Source organism: Podarcis tiliguerta (assembly GCF_965153285.1).
Source record: "Podarcis tiliguerta genome assembly, chromosome: 9".
Lineage (NCBI taxonomy): Eukaryota > Metazoa > Chordata > Lepidosauria > Squamata > Lacertidae > Podarcis > Podarcis tiliguerta.
Genome location: NC_139542.1, coordinates 34090924 through 34115612, shown reverse-complemented (window position 1 = coordinate 34115612; position 24689 = coordinate 34090924). Strand labels below are relative to the sequence as shown.

Sequence of the window (24689 nt, the reverse complement as noted above, 5' to 3'; positions counted from 1 at the left end):
CAGATTATTGTTCTCACCTGCGTCATGAATCTACAGAGTGGCCTTTGGGTGTGGCATTTTCTCTCATCCTCAATGTCTTTACAATGGAAATGGTAAACTATCATTTACCCTTCTACAAAATGGGAACAGTTCCTTAACACACACACTGCTAGAAGGAGGAAGATGATAAAGATTTTATAATCATCATCAAAGTGGAAGTTCCATGGTAAATACCCATGATGAGCTATAGCTGTATATTCCTGTATTCCCTTAAACCAGGGGTGGGGAACCTGTGGGACTTCAGATGTTGCTGAACCACAACTTTCAACCCGCCTGACCATTGGCTATGCTGGCTGTGGCTGGTGGGTGCTGGAGTCTGATAACATATGGACAGCCCTGCCTCAGACAAATTAATTTCAGAATTCCCTTTCATTTAGTATTTCCACAAAACTCTTGGTCAAGAATGAGAAGGCCACATGTAAATAATCCTGGCTACATTTATATTCAGATGAAGAAAATTAAAATCTGTAGAAATGTATAGTCATTTTCAAGTCCAATTTGGTCATTTACTCTATTTTATTTTTTTATTGTTGTGGTCTTAAAAATGTAGCTGGCCCCTGAATTTGCACTATCTCTTTTATTTTGTCAAAATGGAGGTCTCAGGTCTCATTTGAAAGGTAACATTTGCTCTTTTTTTATTTAAACCCATTAGAATATAATTTTAGACTGAGTAAGTCATTTTTCACCAATGAAGGTGACAAAGTCATTTGTGCTTTAATTTTTTTAAACTATTAATCTGTGGCAGCTGGTGAAACGGGGGGTTGATATGATTAACCTGAGCAATCATTTATCTTCCTGCAAAATTAATGTGGAGTCTTAACTTTAGCTTTTGAACATTGATTTAGCCTCATAGGAAATGAATTAAGAATCGACTATACCTGTTGTAGTTATGATAAATATTACCTACCTGCTTCTGTTAAAAAGGCATTTGTATGTTGGCTACTATATTCATTTACACAGTGTTCTGAAATGTTCAGGTACTATATCCCCAGTGTCGTGATCTTTTCACCTGCAGGGGTCCAATGTGGAATTGTGGATATGCTACTTTGCAGCATGGCTCTTTGCCTCCACGTATGTTATCCCTGCATATTTGCAAATAAAGCACATAGTAGAAAGAAAATCCAAGTCTCTAGTACTCCCTCATCCAAAGTTCTACCTCTTTAACTCCACACCATTTGGAGGACAGAGGAACATCAAAGGAGAGATTCAGAACTCTCTCTTTGCTAGGGATGAGTGAAATGTGTCAGATTTGGTTTCTCTCAGTTTCTCATTCTTCCCATCTTTAAGTGCAGTTCTTCACATTTCCACACTTTGTGATTTTTCTCCTCCTCCTCATGAAAATCACCAGCATTTTACTGAGAATTTCTCCTAATATACACATTCATATACAATGTTTCCTAATATACATATTTTTGCAAAGTGATCTCCCTTAAAAAAATGCACAATTGTATGTTATTTTCACTAATATATGCATGTTTATGGACCCTTTACCCCCATGTATGCATTTTTGCACCTGTTACTTGGCTGGGAACTGCATGGCAAAATTGAGATAAATGCAAATCTCAAAGGATGGTTGTGTTTTGGTCTTTGTACAGTGGTACCTCAGGTTACATACGCTTCAGGTTACAGACTCCGCTAACCCAGAAATAGTGCTCCAGGTTAAGAACTTTGCTTCAGGATAAGAACAGAAATCAGGCTTCGGTGGCGCGGCAGCAGCAGGAGGCCCCATTAGCTAAAGTGGTGCTTCAGGTTAAGAACAGTTTCGGGTTAAGTACAGACCTCCGGAACGAATTAAGTACTTAACCTGAGGTACCACTGTATTGGTTCAGAAAGTGCGAATTAGGTAGATTTGCCTTTAAATGAGAAGTGAAACCAAATGTCTCCTCCATTCCCTACTCTTTGCTCCCTCTTGTTTTTAAGTCAAATACAAACAGCATGTCACCACACACTCCTCTCCTCCCTGACCCCATGCTGTATCCTCGGAGGGTGCAGGCAGGGAGAGGAAGATGCACAGCACAATGATGGCATGTCATTCATTGCTTGTATCAGCTGCTGCAGTGAAATAAGAGCAAGGGAATAAATAGCAGCAGCAGCAGCAGCAGCAGCAGCAGCAGTAGCAGTTCAATGCTTCTTGTAACATCCAATTTGGCTCTCGAAGTGTTGCAAGGTCTGGTAAGCATTTCTTCAACCTTATTTGTTCAACAGGCTAAAACTGCAAGCCCTGTGTGCAACCATATGAGGAGCATCTGATCTTAGTCAGCCACAGGTTTCCATGGCACCAGGTTATCCTGTCCCTCTTGCCTTCTTCATTGCTTTATTGCCTTGAAATCTGACTTGTGAACGTATCTATGAATTGTTTCTGACAATGTGCCAATGGCCAACCTACACACAAAAAACTTGTGATTTTTCTTTTAATAGATGATGAGCTGTTGAGCAAGTTCCCTCCACCAGCATTCTACTGTTTACATTGCTTGACAGCTTACATGAGCAGGTTTATCTGGCTTACGTTTTCTGCTGATGCATTGCTGGTCTCTAAAGCTTAGAGCAGGGGCAGCTCCCCCCTTTTTTAAAGCCTGAGGGCCACATTGAGAGATGGCCATCCCTCTGAGGGCTGCATGCCAGCAGCTGGTGTGGCCTAAGTGGAAGTGGCCACATGCACACAGATATCTCTCTCACAGACAGGCAGGCAAGCAGGCAAGCAGGCAGGCAGAAACACACACACACATACACTTAGCCAAGGGGGACTTGCAGACCAGCAGAAGAGGGGAGCTCCAATGTTTCCCCTCCTCCTTACAGCCATTTTTCCCTCTGATGTAGCAGCATTGCAAGAAAGTTTTAGGGTTCTAGAAACAGGAAGGGTTTTTTCCTGTTCCCCTAGTTCAAAGACTGTCTTGCATTCTGAAAGTGGTTCTATCATTAGCCTCCTTCTCTGTCAGTTCCTCCTTGGTCCTGCTCCCTTAGCCAGCATTACAATTCCTCTCTTTCCTTCCTGGACCCATAACAGTCCCCCCATCCTCTGAGAAATTATCCTCTTTGTTTCCTTTGCCCAGGATTAAAGGTTGTCTCTTCCGTTCTCTCCTTCTGCATTGCAAAAGCTTGTTTCAAAGGTAATCATGCTAGCTTGCTTCCCTCCCTCTTTAATTAGGGTTCCTTTGAGTTATAAAAACAGAAGGATCTGAGAAACAAGAGTGCCCTACGCATAGTGGTTAAAAGATTGATCCAAACCCAAGAAGTTATAAAACAAGTTTATTCTTAAACTGAATGCAGTGTAAACAGAGAGTGCATGGAAAATACCCTAAAGGGGTTCTGCAAAAATAAAAAATGGATCAGCTCTTTATGAAGGGAGGAGTTTAAGCTCATCTCAATTTTGGTTCAAACCATCCTGAAGAAAGTCCACTGCATTTCTCTTTAGAAACTGGATAAGCTTCATGTGCCATTCATAGACTCAGAAAAAGACTTCTGTAGCCTCTGTCAAGCTGGTGCCCTCCAGATTTTTGGGACTACAAACTCCCAGCAGCCCTGTCTGGAGGGCACTTGGTTAGAAAAGGCTGGTCTACAAATTCTTTCCTTTTCCATTTCTGTATTTTGGATGGCAAACATACCTTTGGGTATCTTGCCATTCTAACCTTTTGAAGAAGCACAAGATTTTGCCTGATAATTTTGCTACAAGAGAATACTTTTCAATTTTGACACAAAGGGTAGAGATGAAACAAAACATTATTACTTTTAAACTTTTGGAAACTTTTCTCTCTACTTTTTCAACCTTTTATTTTTGTTGTGGCCAGCAGTTACTGAAGCAAACATTGTTGAATGCACGCTATGATGCAAGATCAATAATGTGTATAGGGTACCAAGCCAAAGAAACTCAATATTTTGTTGTTGCTTTCCCCCTCGTCACTCTTCAGTCAACAGCAAAAAATATTCCCCCAAAATCTGAGGAATAAGCAAAACACATATTTGTTCATTATTCTCACCCTGTGCTGCTCACAAATAGTATTCTGTCCTTAAGAACCAGTTAACATTTTGTTTTGTTTTGTTTCTAGGCTTTCTCTCCTGCAAAGATAAGGAAGGAATGTATTTTGAGCACCATTTCAATAATGCATCAGAAACTGTGTTGTTTTGTTTATCTTGCTTTCTTAATTTGGTAATTGTAAAAGCTGTCCATGCTCACGGGTGGTAACAAATTACTGTAATGAAGCGGCACTGAAACAGATAGCTGCAATTTATATTTTACTAGTGCTGGCTTTATCCAACGGGGGAGCATTTCAGCCTTCCAGGATATTCTTCATAAATCACACAATACCCATCCACAGAACACAAAATGGTTGCATATTCATTCTCTTGGCAGATATGGGGGAATCACATGCTGTATATGAATGGTGTTGCACATATTGGCAGAAAAAATCATATTGGCACATTCTACATTGCTCCAGTGTACATCCAGTGTGATGTAAATACATTATATTTTTCAGCTACTGCTTTTCACATTTCCAGCTCTGTGCTAAAGGACAGGACTCAAATATAATTTTGCAATATGAAAATTCCAAAACATGTTCAAATCAGGCATACGGGCAAACCTAGGATAAACTGGTGGGAATCACTTGCACATCACTGGTTTTAAGATGGTGCTATTAGTGTGTGAATCTTCAATGTTTATCCATAGAAATTTAGAACATAGCATTACCTGCAAATAGTGAAGCATGCTGGCATTGGGTGTCGATTCGAGCCCAATTTTCACACCAAAGAGCAGAGGGAAGCTATTTAGGTTATTTAGAGCATGGGTAGGCAAACTAAGGCCCGGAAGCCAGATCCGGCCCAATGGCCTTCTAAATCTGGCCCACGGATGGTCCGGGAACCAGCATGTTTTTACATGAGTAGAATGTGTGCTTTTATTTAAAATACATCTCTGGGTTATTTGTGGGGGCATAGGAATTCATTCATTCCCCCCCAATATAATCCAGCCCCCCACAAGGTCTGAGGGACCGTGGACTGGCTCCCTGCTGAAAAAGTTTGCTGACCCCTGATTTAGAGGCTTGTACCATATTGTTGGGAAAGGGAAGGGTCAAAAAGTTTTTCTGGCTCCATTTATTGATATCTAGCAATTCCTTTGGGGTTTCCAGTTCATGAAGCCTAAACAATTGTGTGAGCTGGCGCAGTCAGTGAGATTTAGCTACCCTTCTTGCTTTAAAAAAATGATTACACAAATGCATGAATGATAAGGCTATCAATTGCTACTAGCCACAATGGCTATGTTCTATCAGTGTCATAGCATGCATTGCCAGGGCCCGGGCAAGGAAAGGATTGCGAACCCTAACCTCATTGAGGATGTCATGTAGGACAGGCTTTTCTCACTGCACCCCTGCTACAGCTGTTTCTCATGGAGTTTGCCTGCTGGCTCCTGCATTCAGCCTCTCAGCTTGGCAAGCTCCTGATGGGACAGTGGCTGGAGCTCCTTGGCAGGCTTGGTGGAGTCCCGGTGGCACTGGAGCCACAGTTGCAGTCTAGGAGGAGGGCAGCAGAGAGCAGGCTGAGGCGCTGAGTGCAGCCCTTCTGTGGCCATCTCTCCTTGGCTGCACAGTTCGAGGGCGGGTGCCAGAGGGTCCTGGAGAAGTGGTCTGCTCTTCTTTCTGCAGTCCCTCTCTGGGGTGCCTACCCAAGAACACACACCTGGAGGGAGGCCACGGAGAAGGATTGACACAGGCTAGGAAGCGTCTGGGCTCTGGCCAGCAGGAGTTCATCCCAGGGGCAGGCATTCCTTTGCTGGCTGTGAGGAGAAGGAGCTGTCGCTACAGCCTCGAAGGCCCAGATCTGGTGAGGCTCACCTCCCCACAGCTCTGGAAGGCAGTAGCCAAGCAACTTCAGTGAGAGAGCCTGTTGTGGGGGTGCCGGGTTGTGTCCCCTCAGAATTCTGTGCCTGGGGCCATGGGCCCCCCTCACCCCCATGCTACACCACTATGTTCTACCTCCCCTTGCAGAAGCAGTGTGCCCGTGAATGCCTGTTGTTGGGAATCACAAGTGGGGAAACTGTTGTCTTGTGCTCATGTCTGCCTTGCAGGCTTCCCACAGACATCTGGTTGGCCCCTGTGAGAACAGGATGCTGGACTAGGTGGGCTTTTGGCCAGATCCAATGGGCTCTTATGTAAAACTCTTGCACTTGTATGCTTCTTACATTGACCAAAATGAAAGTTCCTTTAGGCCTTTATGAAATAAAACACATTGCTTTAAAGGTGTCATGAATTCTGCTCAGATTGCCAGTATGTATTTATTCACAAAGGACTCAAAATAGCTACCAGCTCTCTTCGCTGAAAGGCTGCTAAGACAAGGGGCATCACTTTCCTCCCCTCATCTCTGGGGTTTGTAATCTGAATTCTGTAAAAACAGAGAAACAATTCGTATTCTCCAACAAGCCACTGATTAGATCAAGTTTGATTAATTTTGGATCTGCTTGTGGTTTTGTCCCTGTGTGAATTTGGTTTGAGCCTTCTCCATTGTTGCCAGTGTTTGTGCGATTCTATCTTTATGGGGAGACGTTTATATGGGGTGGCGTCTGTCTCCTGGAAAATGCTTTTCCAGCTCCTGTCGGTTGAACTTAAGGATCTGTGGCAGGGGGTTTGAGACGCCGAGCATGTTTATATCAACAGAAGTAGAGAGGGTTTCTGTCCAAACTCTTTCCTAAATTGTCATACCTTGAAGGAAAGCAAAGCAGAAGACAAAATTTATTCTCAGAGCTTGACGGACCATGCATTATTTATACTTTAGAATCTTTCACTGTTTTGGTGAGAAAGAAGATATGATCCCTGAAAGCAGCTGCTGTTCTCTTTGCATATTTATAGGAGGCAGCTTGAAACTAGCAGTGAAAAAGGTGAATTCCACGTTGGGGATCATTGGGAAAGGGACTGAAAATAAACCTGCCAATATCGTAATGCCTTTAGACAAGTCTGCGGTACGGCCACACTTGGACTCCTGTGTAAATTTCTGGTCATCTCACCTCAAAGGGGATATTGTAGTGCTGGAAAGGATGTAGAAAAGTGAAAGTAAATAGAACAAGGGGCTGGAGAAACACCTGTATAAGGAAAGGTTCCAATGTTCTGGGCCATTTAGTTTAGGAAAAAAAGGTAATGGGGAATATGGTAGAGGCGTACAAAATCTGGAAAATTCAGAACAGACAAAATATTATATTATCTCCAGAGTCAGAAGTAGTTGTTGGCATCCATCCGTCTTAAGAGACAATGGAGTGCGCCTCCGGGGGTGAAGTCAAACTGCTGTGTTAGCAGCACCAAAGTGACCTCCTTGGAGTGCAAGACTGGGCAGTGTATATGGAGGTCCTGGGTTGCCCAGACAACAAGACCCCACTCTTGGCCTTGCTGATGTGGTCCAAAGGACAGCAGAGCAATATGTTTTACAGCAGCTTGGCTACAGGAGTTGCTGGAAGAAGGCTCCACTCTGGATTTGTAGGGTTTACTCCTTAGCCTTTTCCTTTCCTGAAGATGCCCCACAAGGTGGTGCAGGTTTAGGATCAATTTTCCTTCTCCTAGATGGGCTACCTTTCCAGACTGACGAGCCCCATCTGCCCTTCACTTCTTTCACAGCACATGCGGCAACTGCTTTCTTGAAAGTTGGACCTATTATTGGTCTCATCTGCTCAATCTACCAGAGCCGGTCTTCACATACAGGGAAGTCCCTAAAGCATCAAGGGCTTGAGACAATGGCTATTCTCACCTATTTTAGCCAACCAGATGAAGTCAGGTTGTGGCTGCTGTCACCTGCTGAAAGCTTCTAGGAACCACAAGTGAGAACTGAGTCCAGGGTGGCGGCCAAAGGTGGACAAACTACCCCAGAAAGAGTGCAAAGTGTCCCTACCAGAGGCACTACCCCATACACCCCATCAGAAGTAGTAGGCCTCTGAAAGAAGCTGCTGGGAACACAAGTAGAGGAGTGCTATTGCCCCCAAGCCCTGCTTACGGGCTTCCCAGAGGCATCTGGTTGGCCACTGTGAGAACCAAAGACTGGACTAGATTGGATCCCTGATCTGCCCACTCCCCAGTGCCGCAGTCTCCCTTCTCCCAAAATTGTAAACCCAAGACTTCATGCAAGGGCAGGGTAACTCAGGCCAAGCAACTATGAGACTCAGGGCTAGCAAGTGAGGCCCAATTTGAAGCAGTGGGGCGCAACTTGATTATTGTTTTTTTGGTAGGGCCCGTTCACAGCCAAAGTCTGCAAAATCTTATAGATATAAATAAAATCTATCTAGACTGCCCTGGTGCAGGGGCTCCCTTCGGAGCGGCACACGGGGCCCAATTTGGCCAAATTGCTCCAATTGCCTTAAGGTCAGCCCTGATGAGACTGCAGGGGTTGGACTGACAAGCCCTGCACCTTCTAGGTCCCTGTTCAGAGTACAGACTCAAGGACTTGCTATGTAAATAAAGGGAGAGGCACTTATTGAAAATCAGTTTTGTCACCTCTCCCCCCCCCCCAGACCCCTAGACAATGAGCCCAGTCACTTTTTATTCACAGTCGCATAAGCACTACACTACAGCATGGCCATAAACCTGTAAGTTCAACCGCTGAAATATACACTCAATATGTAGCAATGGAGATTTGTGTTACTGCTTTATGAATGAACACTGTGTTTTATGAATGGACTCTGTATTTTGTGAATTACCTAAGAGCCACCAATAGGGCTCTCTAGAATCTGACAGCTAACCAATTGGGTACTACCAAACAGCGATCCATACTGCTGAAATCAGGTAACCAGCAGGGAATGCTTCAGGTCAGCCTTTGCACTGTTTACTGAACGCCCCCTGCTGTGCAGATAATGGAGAAAGCTCGTAAATTGTATCCTTTCTGGCATCCAGGCTAACTCTATTATGCTGGTGTAAACCCTGGTGCACCAGAAGCCCAGAATAGCAGTAGATAAAATCTGCTCATACATCAGTGACTGATAAGACTTGTCAACCAGTTCTTCCAAAGTCTTCCTAAATTATAAAGTTCCAAAATACAGGCCAAAAGAGAGCAGGTCTACGAAGAGCGAGGCATACAATGGGCACCACCAGTGAAAAGGCCCTCCTCCGTGTAGCTCCTCCCCTGTTATTTGATAGGGTGTCCACCTGCCCTCCTTCTTGACATGGAATGCTCTCTATTGGAGTCTCCAAGTCCAGTACAAAGACCATAAGAAGGGAGAGCAGGGACCTTGAAGTTCCCAACAGCTGTTAATCAAGCAAGCAAGCAAGCAAGCACACAGGTCATCTTTGTCACAGTCAGGACGCCTATGTCCTGGCCAGGCCTGCACCCAATCTTGTTTTTGTACAATCTTGTTTGTCCTCAGTAACCAAAATTATATCATCAATATATACAAGCAGAAAAGTTGTTTTCCTTCATCTTCAAGGAATTGTACAAAACAAAGTGGCACTAATACAGAAAAGTTCCAGGGTGGCAACAGAAAGCTAACTAAAAATGCTTTTGCAGTTCATCAAAACTATCCAGCAATATCAAGTTATAGGAAAACTGGTGCTATTAACAGTAATCCTTCTTGTTGGTTAATTGGTTCGGCAACTTCCATGCACATGATGTGCTAATTATTTCCCCCAAGAGTTAAATGATAACTAATCAGAGGCAGCTACAGTTGCAAATCGCAAGAAAATATCTGTGAAAGGAAGAGGAGCAGATTTGTTCAAGTGTGTTGCAGGTAGAAATACTGTTTGTAATGAAGTGAGAGCAGTAGTTTATTTGCTCAAATTAACAAATAAGAAAGTTTTGAGAATTTAAATTCTAGATTAAAATTGATTACTTGAGAATGGAATTGTAACAATCTGGTGGACAGACCAAAGCACTCGTCAAGAGAGCTATGAGATTCAGGTGAGAGTCAGATGCCTTGTCAATCCCAGCAGGTATATAACAGGAATACCCGGCCTGCCCAGGATTATTATTATTATTATTAAAAACTTCTTAAAAACTGTAGCAAGTATACTTTCAAGGTTGCACTCTTTTCTACTTGGCTCATAACTTACAAGAAGTGCAAGGTATGGAGATAGCAAAAGCTAAATCAAATGAGAACACCAAAATTGACCACAAAATGCTGTACGTTAGCATTTTCTCAGCATTTTTTTGCTGACAAGTCTCAGCACTCCTGGAAAGAAATACTAACAAAAATCTGATTATAGGGTTCCTTCCATGCTGCAGCAACTGTTTCATCTGAGGCAGACAGACTTTGAATTGGTCATTGTGGTACATTCTCTCCATCCACCAAGTTTGATTTATGGAATAAGAGATGGGATAGTAAGATTTCAAAGTGCCCACTACTGAGTTGCTCAAGGTATTCAGGCTTGTTTTAGGAACTGATGAAATACTATGAAGCAAGACTGTGCCCATGTGGTTGAGGAGTTATTGAGGAACTTATTCATTATGTATTGCTTTGCTGCCTTTACAGAGCTCAGAGAGAGGAATTTCTGGGACTCTTTTTATCCAGAATGGAAGGCTGTCTATTGCTGTATAAGTTAGAAGTTGTGGATAAATAACACCTTTTGAAAGTGGCCCAGTTTGCTGTTCTAGCAGTTTAACTTAGGAAGGACTTTGTAAACAGGAATGTAGTAGACAGTAGAGGTTGTTTTCAGAATGCCTAAAAATCTGTTTATTTTCTGTCCTTTCTTCCATTTCTCCAAGGGAACCCCAAATCTTAGGTCCAGCACTGGTTGATCTCACCTTCCTTCCTTACCTATGCTACACAGCCTGAAATGAGAACATAGACCTTTTCTCCCCACCTGAGCAGAAGGTGTAGTGGTTAAGAGTGGTGGACTCGTAATCTGATGAACCAGGTTCGCTTCCCCACTCCTCCACATGCAGCTGCTGGGTGACCTTGGGCCAGTCACACTTCTCTGAAGTCTCTCAGCCCCACTCACCTTACAGAGTGTTTGTTGTGGGGGAGGAAGTGAAAGGAGATTGTTAGCTGTTTTGAGACTCCTTAGGGTAGTGATAAAGCGGGATATCAAATCCAAACTCTTCTTAATAGTAAACTTAAGCTGCCTCTGGCAGTGGTGGTGGGGATAAGCAAAGCAAATCCAATGTACAGACTTTCTTCCACTCGTCACAACACTCAGCAAATCATGGGAGAAACTCAGGGAAAACACATTCAATACACTACTATTGCTGTTGCCACAATTGAGTCTGGTGAAGAGGACTGGGGTGGTGGTGAAACCAGGCCTTCCATGGGCTTTGTGTACTATCTCAACAAGAACAACCAGATTCTTTGCTTCTTCCCCAATAAACTAGACAAGACCATAAATGAGCAACTTTCTGATGCTTCAAAGGTATAATAATTAGCTGCTGTTAGAAAAATTATGATGGGGAAAGTGAAGGTTTCAAATGGTTGATAGGATTCTGGTTATATGCAAGAGCACCTGAAACTGTTGTCTACCATGAGTTTTCAAGGGGAGCTCAAGTTAAACAGACAAATAAATAGCATATTAATCATTCTACCACTGCTGCTATGTAAAATAGTTCATAATTTACATTCACTATCTGCACCAAGCTGACTGAACAGCTGCTTTAAAGAGGCATTTTACTGTACAAGTGACGCTGGCTCTCTGCCTAACATGTCTCACAGGGTTATTGTGATGATAAAATGGAGGGGTAGGAGAACCAGCTTCCATTTGCTCCTTGGGGAAGACTGGGATATAAATAAATAAATGAGCAAAATAATACAGAATTCCTGAGGTTATGAGTTTTCCAAGTGTGGTAACTGTCCCGGAAATTATTGTGGGTTGTATCTATGTATTTCTGAAAATCTACCCAAAGGCGAACTCCTTTATTGTCTCCTGAGACAGACAGATGCCAACATGCTCATGAACATGTTGAAAGTAGACATGTGTCTACTTAGGGGAAGGCAACCTATGTAAACCAACCTGTCCATCAGACCACACTGATATTAATTATTACAGACTTTAGTTATATTTTAGGCTGATGCAACTTGTATCTAGTGCTTCCATTTACCCATCCATTAAAAAAATCTTTTCTATTACTTTGACATCCCTTAAAAAATCGCATCACAATTTCTTCAGGCCTTAAAAGAATTCATTTCCTAAGAGTGCCTAGTTTTCATGGTGTGGAGATACATGTAATTGTCCACAACAGAAACTGGAAAATAAAGCTCCAGCATTTATATCCAGTGTTTATAGAGGCATTTGTCACACTTTTATTTTCCAGAACTTGTATTCATCCAAGATTTTAAATCACACCAGCAGTGATACTTGCTGCTGTCTCGGAGGCAAGTTGGAATGCGCAGTAAAGGAGACAGACTATTATGAAGAGTGACATAAAATATAATTTAGGTTATTATACCACTGAAATTTGAGAGGTGAGGTCACCAGAATGGAACTGTGATCTTATTTCTGTTAACATTGTCAGATATCTAGGAGTCAAGGAGAAAGCTGCAACCTAGAAGAAAATAAGTCTTCCAATTAAAAACTACAAATTAAAGGAACAGAAGCATATGGCTGTCTACTATGATAACAAATCTGGCTATTGTAACCCACCATGGCATGGAATGAGACCCCTACTCTCCAGCAGCAGAATTATAGCATGGAAAGTGTGTGTGTGTGTGTAACTGAGATTAGTGACAGGTTTACTATCTGAGGCCAAGGTGTAGAAACAAAGTGAAACCATGATTTGAAGATAGAGAAAATGGACAATAAGGAATGACGAAAGCAGTAAAAATTGGAAGGGAAAGTCTAGTCGCAACTTTTGTGATGGGATGAGGAGAGAATTCTCTTAGTATTATCATCTTCTCTCAGGTGGGGATAAGCCATAGATGAGATTTCATTCTTTTCAAGTTGTTCCTAACAGCTGGAAAACCCATTTTAAATATTATGCTCAAACAGAGAAGGGAGTTGATAATCCTACATCCAAACTTCACTGTGGTTTTTGCCCCACAACACACAACAAAACTTTAGGACAGTTCGACCTGCCTCCAAGCTACATCTCATGACCCAGAGTGTGCGTTAAAGCTGAGGAAGGTTCTTCTTTGCTTTAAAAACATGCATTTTTTATTGAAAAAATTCAAAGGTCTTTTTGAAGTTTAGGAAAACAGACACAACAGGCAGAAGAACAGCTGGCAGTGAGCACAATGAGTGACTAATTATCACGAACAAAAGTTCTCACAGTATGAATAAAGCCAAAGGCTACATGCAGAGATCTGTGTAGCAAGTTTAAAAGATTTGCAGAGGGGGGAGGCAGGAGAGTAAAGAAAAGAAAGAGATTAAAATCAACCTTAAATGTGCAAAATTGACAGAGCAGTAAACACTTTGTAGGCAGGACATGCAAAGCCAGATGGTAAATATTTCACAAACAAACCCTATCTCTTTATCCCAAAGCAGTATAGCGGTTCCAATCCTATGCTCACTTTCCTGGGAGTAAGCACACTGAACACAGACTTATGCTGAGTAAACATGCATAGGCAGTGGCGTAGCACAGGGGGTGCGCAGATGGGGCATGCTCCTCATGTCACTCTCCCCAAGCCAGCCTAGCACAGTTTCTTGAGGCTGGATTCTGAGAGTGGCATGAGAAGGACCCCGGCCACAGTGCATGGCTGTTGCATCCTTTTCATGTGCCCTCCCTGAGTGGAGTGTTTCCACTGTGGGGTGTGTAATTTAACTTTTGGTGGAGATATCACCAAATTGTAGTTCTCTAGCAGCCAGCTGAAATCCAATGTGGTAGATGAGTTCCCTATTTGGCAAAAAATATTGGTGCACCTGTAGCTCTGCTTATATGCAAATGGCTATATAACTGAGGAATCTGTCTAAAGGTAACTTCCCCATTCTGAATTTTAATATTTGTTTCCCAGCTTTTCTTAACTCGATGGGATCATACTCCAATATGCCAGAATAATCTCTTAAAAGCTCTATGGAGGCATTAACTAGAGCTTCTCCTGTCCTTGGAAAAGCCTTTACCACTGATCCCATAGAAATGATATTGTGGGGTGGGGGTTTCTGCTTGCTTTACCTTTTGACCCCCTTTTGGCAGCTGTAAGAGGAAAATATCTTTTTTGTTCATCCTAAATTTAAGTCAATGAGGTGAAAAGGGATTTGAGTTTCAAATCTAGCTTGTAAATGCTTTTTTTCTTGAAGCGTTACATAAAAAAAATGGAACAGTGCAGGTATATTTGATAAAAAAATATTAAAAAGTGTCTAAAATCCTCAGAGCTTTATATTCATGGTTAGAAAACACAGGAAGCCTGTCTTTTTCACAGCAGGTAAAGTCGGCCAGAAAATGAAAATACTTAACAGAATGGGCAAAAGAGAGATTGACTCTGAAATCTCCAAGATATTTTCTTTTTGAGCTTTTTTTTTTTTTTTTAAAGTTGTTAGCTAAAGTTATGGTAGAGGACAAGTGATGTAGAGTATGCTCAGTAACTGAATTACGTCTTGCTTAACATGAAGGGCATCTAAAGGGTAGGAGACAGTACCCAGAGATATTAAACTTATAAGATTTCTTACCCGAGGTTCACCATAAGGTCCCAGGATGGATTACAACACTTACATACAGTATCTGTTATAAAAATAATGATGCCTAAAACTCTTCCAAATGGAACAGAGCAAAATAAACTGAGCAAAATATAGGTGGGCCCTAACAATAAATGCAGGTAATTTGCATCTTACATGAGGGTTAGGTTCCAGGGGTCCACGTGTAAACACAAAAATGTGTAAAGGCAGGAACCGCTAGAACCCGGCCCCTCTCCCAGGTGGAGGGCTACTGGTCTGGTTTTGGGAAGCTGGTGCAAGGACTCTGGGATCACAGCTGTTTGTACAGGTGTGTATGTGGGGGAATAAATAACTGTAGAGTGGGCTTCCTCCACTCTCCATATATTTATTTAGTTCCCCCAGCCACACAAAGCTGTGCTCGCATAAGTGAAATAAGCACAAGATGCGAGTCACCTGTACGTCAAGTGTCAAAAGCCTGGGTAAAGGGAAGATAGGACATGTGAGGAAGGACCTGGGTCTCATTCCACCATTCCTCCAAGCCAGGCTCTTGCATATCTCCCAATAAAAAAAATTTAAACACAGTCCAGCGGTACCTTAGAGACCAACTAAGTTTGTTCTGGGTATAAGCTTTTGTGTGGATGCTCACTTCTTCAGATACACTTGCTGAATTACAACCTATTACTAAACTGAAAACTATGGAGAGACCTGGTCTGAATAGAGAAATTGGATTCTTGTCTCATTACACATGCTAAAGCTATTTTTGGTCACTGCATACTTTCCCTTGATTTTTCCTGTAGGACTAATTGCGGTTGTTAACAGTTGCCAACAGGTTTATCATACCCATTCAGTCAATCACCCATCTCCTACCACCCTTCTGGGAAAAACCCCACCCCACCCTCCCACTATATCTAAGGGTCTGGTGAGTTCTGTTTCAGTGTATCTGAAGAAGTGTGTATGCACGCGAAAGCTTATACAGGCGTACCTCGTTTTGCCAAAAAGGGTGCAGGGCAAACTGACACGTTTGTGCGCACGCGCAGAGCAGTTTGCGCTTCTGCACATGTGCGAAGTGTGATTTAGTGCTTCTGCGCATGCGTGAGCGGCAAACCCAGAAGTAATCCGTTTCGGTACTTCCGGGTTTGCCGCGGACATTCGCCAGAATGGACGCTAGACAAAGTAGACATTCACAGAGGTATTACTGTACCCAGAACAAACTTAGTTGGTCTCTAAGGTGCCACTATTTTTGAAACATTATTTTTGCTGCATTGTTTTTTTAATTTTTTATTTTGACTGCATCAGACCAACCTACCTGAATCTATATCTCCCAATAGTTCTAGTCAAATGCAGAAAGGGTACCTGGGATACATGACATTCCTGACCGACAGACTTTGGCTCTCATTTGTCAGAAAGATTCTACAGACACTTCCTCCAGGGAGATGGGAGCGAGCCTTTAAAAAGCAGAGTGGCCTTGCAGCTTGTTTCCTCTTGCCATCAGGGGTCCAGTCTGGGTCTTCCAGACCATCATTGCTGCTTCCTTGTTTGTAGATCTCTGCATTGATATATGGGTGTGTGTGTGTGGGTGTGCAGCCAGTGGGGATGGAGCAAGCCATGTTGCCCCACTCCCTGGTCATGACATGCACAATTATCATGTGAAAGGCGCTATTGGGTTGCAGCTATTGGCAGCTCTCCCTTTTCTCCACCTTGAAGTTAAATAAGAATTTGAAGGTATACAATGCAGCAAAAATAATGTTTCAAAGTAGCTGGCACGATGCAGATTTTTGGAATGGGTCAACTAGCTTCTACTCGCAAGCTTGCTGCTAACTCACAGTAAGCGTAACACTCAAATATCAAAGCAATGAGAATCAAGGAGAAAATAATAACAAAAGTGCCAATTTTGTACGTGCAACCAGTGTGCTGTGTAAAACAACTTTATAGCAACAACATATCTAATAAAATGCTGTAATCTTTTGAAAATACAATAGAAAATATAGTTGCAGTAAAATAATTGCTTTTGATTGATTTTAGGCACGCTTATTACTTGCTCTGTGGGTGTTCTGTCACTCGTAATATGAGCTGGACTTCCACAGAGAAATATCCTGGAGAGAACAAATTGCTCAGGCTCAGAGACAGACCTGTTAAAACTTTGTTACTCCAGTCTTTCCACATGCTTTCTATGCAGACTTGCTGACTTCTCCAGATTTGATTTTTTTTTTTTAAAAAAATTGGCTGACTCTCAATGGAACATTAAAAAAAAGAAGATAAAAAACCCACCTTCTTGAATTGGAAAGGTTATCTCATAGCATACAATGTTAGAAATAACCTTTCCATACTCTAACTTTAAATACCAGTATTAGATATGCACACTAATTGGAAACCTGTCTTGCTGATAGTTTGGAAGTAAGTGTTAAATAATCAAGTATTGACTAGAATATTATTTAATTTCTTATTTTAATTTTTAATGTCAGGAATGTAACTATCACTCTGCTTTGCGAAACATGAAATAATCTGGACTTCTGAATTTTAGGACGTGATCCCTAACAGAAGCCAGAATGCAAAGAACAGAACAATTAATTCCATGTTTCCTAGCAGACTTTTGGCTTGTGTTTCTCAGTCAGCATTTCTTCAGGACACGTGGCAAGCCACTTATGAAACTCAGGAAACTTTGTAAAGTAATGTGTGATAAAGGCACAGAGCCTATTTAAATAAAAAGGCCAAAAATCCTACTGAGCATTCCCAAGTGAGCATTCATTTGGATACCAGTTGTAGATTACATCTCCCGTTTCACCTGAAAAAAGGCGATAATTCACCATAATTCACCGTTCCTTAATTATCCTGATTCTGGGCACAACTTACACTACAAAGCTTTCTCCAATGCAAAAATGAAAAATTAAAGCCTGACCCTTGGATTACTTGGATGGGAATGGTAAAGTTACTATGAATGTGGTGGAACTCATCAACGCAATGAGCTGCTAAAACTACCTTCTCCAAAATGGTAGCAGGAAGTTAAGGCATTTGGGTAGCTGAGGGCTGAGGCAGGTGCCTCTGGCATTTTGCCCTCGCTAGCTACCTAGTTTACCTCTGTGGCTGAACCAGCCTGCATACAATGCAATTTTAAGCAAAGTTCTCAGAAATTCAATAGTCTGGCTACAAATGCAATGCATTGGCCAATGTACTATTAGAAATCTAGGATTAACAAACAGGCAAGACACAACTTTGGGAAAGGTAAAACATAACTTTTCCTGCTTGCAACTGCTGACCTCACTGCACAGCACCACCTGCTGGCCCTTTTGCTAGCACCACAGCAGACATTCTTATTTTCTAATGCTCATAATGCACCAAAAGGTATTATTTAATATGTTATGTGTGGCATAAAGGTTGTGTCTGTCTTACTTTTCAGTTGTGGAAAAATGGGTGAATTTAGCAATATGGAGATATATTACTTTGGCACCACCTGGCAGAGTATTCTCGTTTTTGTAGAATTATCATTAAAAAAAATTTGTTTTTTGTTTTGATGAGCAAGACATAAAAACAAAGCTGCTGGCATCTTAAGATAGATGCCTGCATGCTAAATGAGTGCACAAGTTATGAGTTTTTTGCCACAGATTATTTCAGAGCATAATGTTTATGTTAATAAATGGTTCAAATTTTATCACAGGAGTGCAGTACCTGGAAATTGCTTGGGCCAAACACATGCATATGTTCTAAGAGTGGTAGAAAGGATTTGAAGAATGCACATCTCTGCATGGAAAACAATTTTCTTTGGGATGCTGGGGTGCTGTGTTCAAACTCCTTCTACCACACCTGGAAATATTTGGGTACATTCCACACTGTTGCTTTAAAAATCCAGGAGGTTGGATGAGGACTGTTGAATTTCTAGAGGAGGTTCTGTTGTTGATGGGAATTTCAGGTATATGGTTGTGATAGTATTTTATTCTCTTGCTAATTATGCTGTTTTAAATGTGCATTTTATATTTGATTTCCTTTGGTAATGTTTTCTTTTGAAACGTTTAAGATAATTTTTGTTGTTGCTAACTTTGCTGCGGTAAATGTGCATTCTGTAGTTGACCTTCTTTGCAAGGTTTTGTTTTGAAATCTTTGCGATGATATTTTAGTTTTGTGTTTATTATGTTGCTTTGAATATATACTTTATATTTGCCTTTCTTGAGTAATGTTTTATTCTCAAATGTTTTATTGATGCTTTAATATAGGCTGAAAATTGCCTTGAGATTTTTTTTCTTAAAAAATATAAAGCGGCGTAGAAATGAAAGGAAGAAGAATAAAAAAATGGATCAACTCCTTTTATTTTAATGAATGGCTGGTTAAAGTGTATTACGAAATAAATCTGAATTTTAAGCACACTTAAAAGTGCACAGGAAACCTTGACCATTTCAACAGTGGAGAAGTGAAGCATAGTCTTGACATTTCTGAATCCCTGATGCTATACTTGCATCAAACTCTAGCACAATTTGGGCCTTTTGCATTGGTGTCTACTCCTTAACTTCCCTGGCCACACTTCAACCCTTTTAGCTCTATCCGGAATGCTGTTACCAAGGTAATTTCTAATAGTTTAGACCAGGAGTTGCCAACCCTTTTGGACTAGTTGAGCATTTTGAATTTTGAGAGAGTGCTATTACCGCCAGTAACAAAATGGCTGGTATAGCATAACACAACATGGCCGCCATGAGGGGCATGGCATGACACAAAATTAGACATCATAGTCATAATGAAGCTTTCCCCGTAACTTTGTTAACCATCATTGTATTTCTATTCTAGAAAAGGTTTAACCTTTTCTGCCTCCCATGCAGCAATGAAAGGCACAAGAACCCTGTCCCCGCCCCCAATGCCAACCATAAACCAAAGCCTAGGTTGCTTCAATAAACACATATAGACTTCATTATGAGTAGACATGCATACAATTGTACTGTAAATTAACTATATAGTGGATTCTTAATGAGTGCCCGATGTTCAGCTCCTGCACAGCAGAAGACATGCTTAAGTCTCTTTGTAAAGTTTTCCGATATGTGTTTTGGGGAGAGGGGAGATTCTTTAACATCCACTCATGATTATTGTGCTGTAGTATTTGCAGAAAATCTCAGACAAATCCACTGCAAGGATTTTGGTTGTTAGGGGGAAAGGAAGAGCAAACTATGGAGAATCCAAGGGCTAGAAAATAAGACAGAAACAGGAAAGGTGCACTAATGGGAAGGGGGAAAGAGGAGATCTTTAGGACCCCAGATATCCCTATTTGTTGTGTCCAAACAAATCAACCCACAGCTCTGACTTCATTCATTGGATAAAAACACTGAAAGGTGGGAGCAGGTGGCCTGATTTATTTCACAGAAATTGCTTAGAAGGGTATCTGCACATTTTGCTTGCTAACTTTCTAGGAGGCTAGAGACTTATTTAAAGAGTGGCTTAATAGTCAATCCCTCCTCCCAGGGAACACTGGGAATTGTATCTCTGCGAGTTGAATAGGGGTATCCTAACTACTCTTAGTCCCCTTAACAAACCACACTTCCCAGGATTCTTTGAAGTGAGCACTGATTATTTAAAATGGCATGATGCTGCTTCGATTGTGTAATGTTTTATATGGGGCTATAGCGCAACAGCAATGGGCAAAAATAATCCAGAACATGTATCATATTGAAAGTTACAGGATTTCAGCAGGAAGTTGTGGGATATGCACTGCCTGGAAATGAAGCAGTGTGACCATGCCAACACTTGCAGGTGCGAAAGGTACTGAAACTGGGATTGCAGGTGACTGCCCCAATAGCATAATGAGCGGAAATAATCATGAATGCACAATAAAAAGAATGTGTTATAGGGGCCTTGTGTGAAATATTTTAATACATTTCTCTCCTCTCTTTACTTTAAGGCTCAATTTGTTAAAGCTACTTTAACAAATTTAACAAAGCGGGTGGCGCTGTGGGTAAAACCTCAGCGCCTAGGACTTGCCGATCGCATGGTCGGCGGTTCAAATCGCCGTGGCGGGGTGCGCTCCCGCCGTTTGGTCCCAGCGCCTGCTAACCTAGCAGTTCGAAAGCACCTCCGGGTGCAAGTAGATAAATAGGGACCGCTTACCAGCTGGCTTGCCAGATGCAGCTTGTCACGCTGGCCACGTGACCCGGAAGTGTCTGCAGACAGCGCTGGCTCCCGGCCTATAGAGTGAGATGAGCGCACAACCCTAGAGTCTGGCAAGACTGGCCCGAATGGGCAGGGGTACCTTTACCTTTACCTTACTTTTAGTAATTTATTTGAGCTGCTATGACTGATTATCCACCCCTTTAAAATCCGCACTATTTCAGAATCCCAGTACTCTCTCATCAGATTCTATATACAGACTTTATGCCCTGGGATCTATTCTATTGCACAAGACCTTGTGAGTTTTCTCATATTTTTAAACCACAGAGCCTAGGGCTTGCCGATCAGAAGGTCGGCAGTTCGAATCCCTGCGACAGGGTGAGCTCCCGTTGCTCGGTCCCTGCTCCTGCCAACCTAGCAGTTTGAAAGCACCTGAAAATGCAAGTAGATAAATAGGTACCGCTCCGGCAGGAAGGTAAACGGCATTTCCATGCGCTGCTCTGGTTCACCAGAAGGAACTTAGTCATGCTGGCCACATGACCCGGAAGCTGTCTGCGGACAAACGCCAGCTCCCTCAGCCAGTAAAGTGAGATGAGCGCAGCAACTCCATAGTCGTCTGCGACTGGACCTAATGGTCAGGGGTCCCTTTACCTTTACCTGCCCCCCACATTCCTAGGGGACCTATTTACAATCCAGGAAGTTTCTCCACACTCTTACTCCTCTGTGTCTCAACATGAAGATAAACAACAGCAACAGAAAGTAGAAATGCGATTCAGCTGCTTTTATATTTTCCTTTCATGGTGCTTAAAAAGAAATCCAGTTAATTTGAAATCCATTCATTTTAAATATCTGATTAAATAATTAAGTGGTTATGCTGAGACTGGGGTAGGGATCTATTGCAAATGTATCTTAGTTGTATGGGCTTGATTAGTTTGATTATTTTTACAGCTTTTATTTCTGCAACTTGTCCTGGATGCTAGGTAAAGAGGAAATTGCAGCATCTTCAGGACATGTGGAAGATACACGCCACAGCAGCCTTGCCAAAGCTAAACAAGCCTGTGTTGGGTCAGTGACCTGATGCGAGACCTCACGGAGGGCCTTACGCATGCTGCCCTGAGCCCCTGCATTGAAAAATGGTGGGAGATAAAACAAGTAAGTAAACAAAGACTACAGATTAGCAAGTTCTGTTGATAGAGAAAGCGACATGAAAAACACGCTGTCATCAAAATAGATGACTGCTGTGTATACCCAAATGCCAGTGACGTGCCAGAAGAAAATAGATGTTCCCCTGGTTTGCCGGAGAACCTTACCCTAATGTGCGGCTCATGCAATGCTTTTACTAATAAAGAAGAGAAAAATGCATTCTGCATCTGCCCTGAAAGCACCTTTATATACAGTATTGTTTCCTGGAATTGAAGACAACCTGGAGTTGAGCCCCAGAACAAATTATGCCATGCACATTTATCCATATTTATAACAAAACGTTGCCGTGTGGAGTACTGCTATTTAGCGCCAGCCAGCCAGCCAGCCAGCCAGCCTTTCAACAGGATACTATTACATACCCCTTCTCCATTTCTACCCCTAACAGTCAATCCGTTTCCTGTGCCTAGTCATAGAATTGCAGAGTCGGAAGGGACCACAAGGATTATCTAGTCCAGCCCCCCCACAATGCAGGAATCTTTTGCCCAACATGGGGCTTGAACCCACAACCCTGAGATTAAGAGTCTCATGCTCTACCAAATGAGTTATCCTAGGTTCAACTAGTGAGTATGCTTAGTCCTCACCGACCCATTTATGAGCCCCTTTCTATTAGGTAGCCCCCAAAGTTTTTCTGTACTACTTCAAATCTTGGGATGTCCTCCCTCAGCCCACTAACAACAGTGTGGATGGTGTCACTTTTGCTACATAAGGATCAAGACTTGGAAAATGAGTACACTGTTAGTATATAGTACATCTTGTCAATTCAAGGCAGTTTACACTAAGGTCTTATCCACAATTCCTCTTGCTCTGCTGCTTCCCCCCAGGGAAACCACTCTATAGCACCCAATGGAAACAAATGGCAATTCAGGTTTCCTCTGGATTGCCATTTGTTCCGATTGATGGCTAAAGAGTGGGTTTTCCACTGGAAAGGAGCGGGGTAAGGGGGAAACTGCTCGGCCCCAGCTTTCCAGGCATAGCCCAAGTGGAAATGTGTTTCCATTCTAGTCTTCCATCCATTCTAGTCTTCCATCCAGTCCTGGTTTGTTTCAGAAAGGTAGGTCCATCGTAAGCTGCACCAAGCACCAAATACACAGATGACAGAGGTTTGGTGCAATTGCTCTTTAGTAATGCACAGGTGTTTTATCTAGGACAAACTGCAATTAAATAAGCCTGCCCCCCTCCTTTCTTCCAAAGTTGTTTCAGTGATTTCTGAATTGTCCTAGTTAAAGTTGGCCACTGGTTTGAAACAGCTGCTCTGTGTGAAAAGTTGCTGTAGTCAGTAGGAATGCACCTCAAAGTCTATTAAGGCTCTAGAAAAGAAGCACATTTTTGAAATGCCATGTTTGCTTATAGTGATAGCTCTAGTGGCAAGGAATGCTGGATTTGGTGTCATTTGGACACCATTATGCTGCATCAGTATAAAAGCAATTACTCTAAATCTGGGATGCTGGGTTCACATGCATTAAGGTTAACAGCGTTCAGGAGATTTGTGTTGACTTCAACAACGAAACTAGTTGACCTTTTCATCCACAGCTGCCTCTTTCGAAAGCTGAAGTCTCTGCCATTTGGCTGGATTTTCTATCCCATCCTGTTATATCTCCGCCTTAGATATGCTGAGTTGCACAGCGGTTTTCTTTGCTTCTTAAAACACAAATTACTACCCCCCAAGTGTATACCAGAATGGGAGGAATGAAAAAGGAATTTGCTTTGGGTTTTACGGCCCATTTAAGGCACCGGCCCAGACAGGTGGAAGACCAGGGATAGGCATATGTTCTACATAACGATTATGTAAAACATAATGCAGCCAATCCAAATGCATATTCACACATAACAGCTGTCTCAGTTGATTCTTCCAACTGAAGGAAGGACAGGAAAGAATGCACAAGGGAGGCTTTCATGCAGGGCTAGTGCCAGCCTTCGGGGGCTCACAACAATGCTGTCGATGTGCCCCAGAGCTCTTACCCGCTACCACGTGCAGGGGCAGCAATACCTGCACCAACCTCCACCCCCAACCAGAGCAAGAGATCTGCCCTGTTCCTTGCCATGCATAATGGTGGCCACTGGCTGAGGAAGAGGGGTGCGGGGGGAGCGCACTGCTCCCGGCAGCGCGATCCAGTTGGGGTGCCATCGCAGCTGCCTCCCTGCCCGCACTGGGCGCCACATCCCCACAGGCGGCTTCCCACGCCCCTAGGATGAGCGCCACACCACTGCAGACAGCGTGCCATGTCCCCGGGACACGCGCCAGCCCCACCCTCGCCTGCTCTCCGCCCCCCGGTGCCGGAGCATGAAGCTCCGCCACTGATGGTGGCCACCTCACTCTTCTCCCTCCTCCTGGGCCGCTGCTCACCACACTTCCAGGTGGGTCTCTGGAGCTGTTTCAGCACTGGATGTGAATGCCACCCTAGCTTGGCTCTCATTTACAGCGGCTGCCTGGCATGTTTAATTATCCACAATGCGCTACCCAAGATCTATAAAAATCTATAGTATATCAATAGATTTTATAAATCTATAGTTCCGGTAGGACCAGAATTATAGTTTTTATAGATCCATGGGCCTGGGAAGTGCAATTGTGGTAATTAAACATGTTTTGAGTTCATTGTAGATTCAAATGCGGCAGCATGGCCTTCTCTCCACTGAAATAACTCAGAGGGATGAGGTCTGCTCGGAGAGTGGTGGCAGGGCCTTGGGACCTTCAGACTCTACAGATTGTATACATCCTTTGCCACAGTCACTCCAGAGGGCCCCAGTAGTGGTCACGCGGTGGACTAGAGAGATCATTTGTTCTCAGTTAAATAAAAAATGCTGACTAGAATCTGCTTAGAGATGTTAAAAAGAGAACCGACTCCCCCCCCCCCCAGCATGTATCCTGTAAACGTGACAAGATTGTTTGTTTGCTATTGA

General features: G+C 42.7%; 1 long non-coding RNA gene across 4 annotated transcripts in view; it reads right to left on the bottom strand.

The window, feature by feature from the left end:
- The window catches only part of LOC310685408, a 35494-nt gene that overhangs the window by 3052 nt on the left and 7753 nt on the right, over positions 1 to 24689 (bottom strand). For 2 of the 4 annotated variants that reach the window (XR_014515204.1, XR_014515205.1), the window contains exons 4-5: positions 4014 to 6725; positions 947 to 1121 (exon numbers count right to left, since the gene is read on the bottom strand). This is a non-coding gene — a long non-coding RNA (uncharacterized lncRNA). Of the gene's footprint in view, positions 1 to 17; positions 149 to 946; positions 1122 to 4013; positions 6726 to 24689 lie in introns of all 4 variants that reach the window. The other 2 variants (XR_014515203.1, XR_014515206.1) reach the window with 2 other exon arrangements.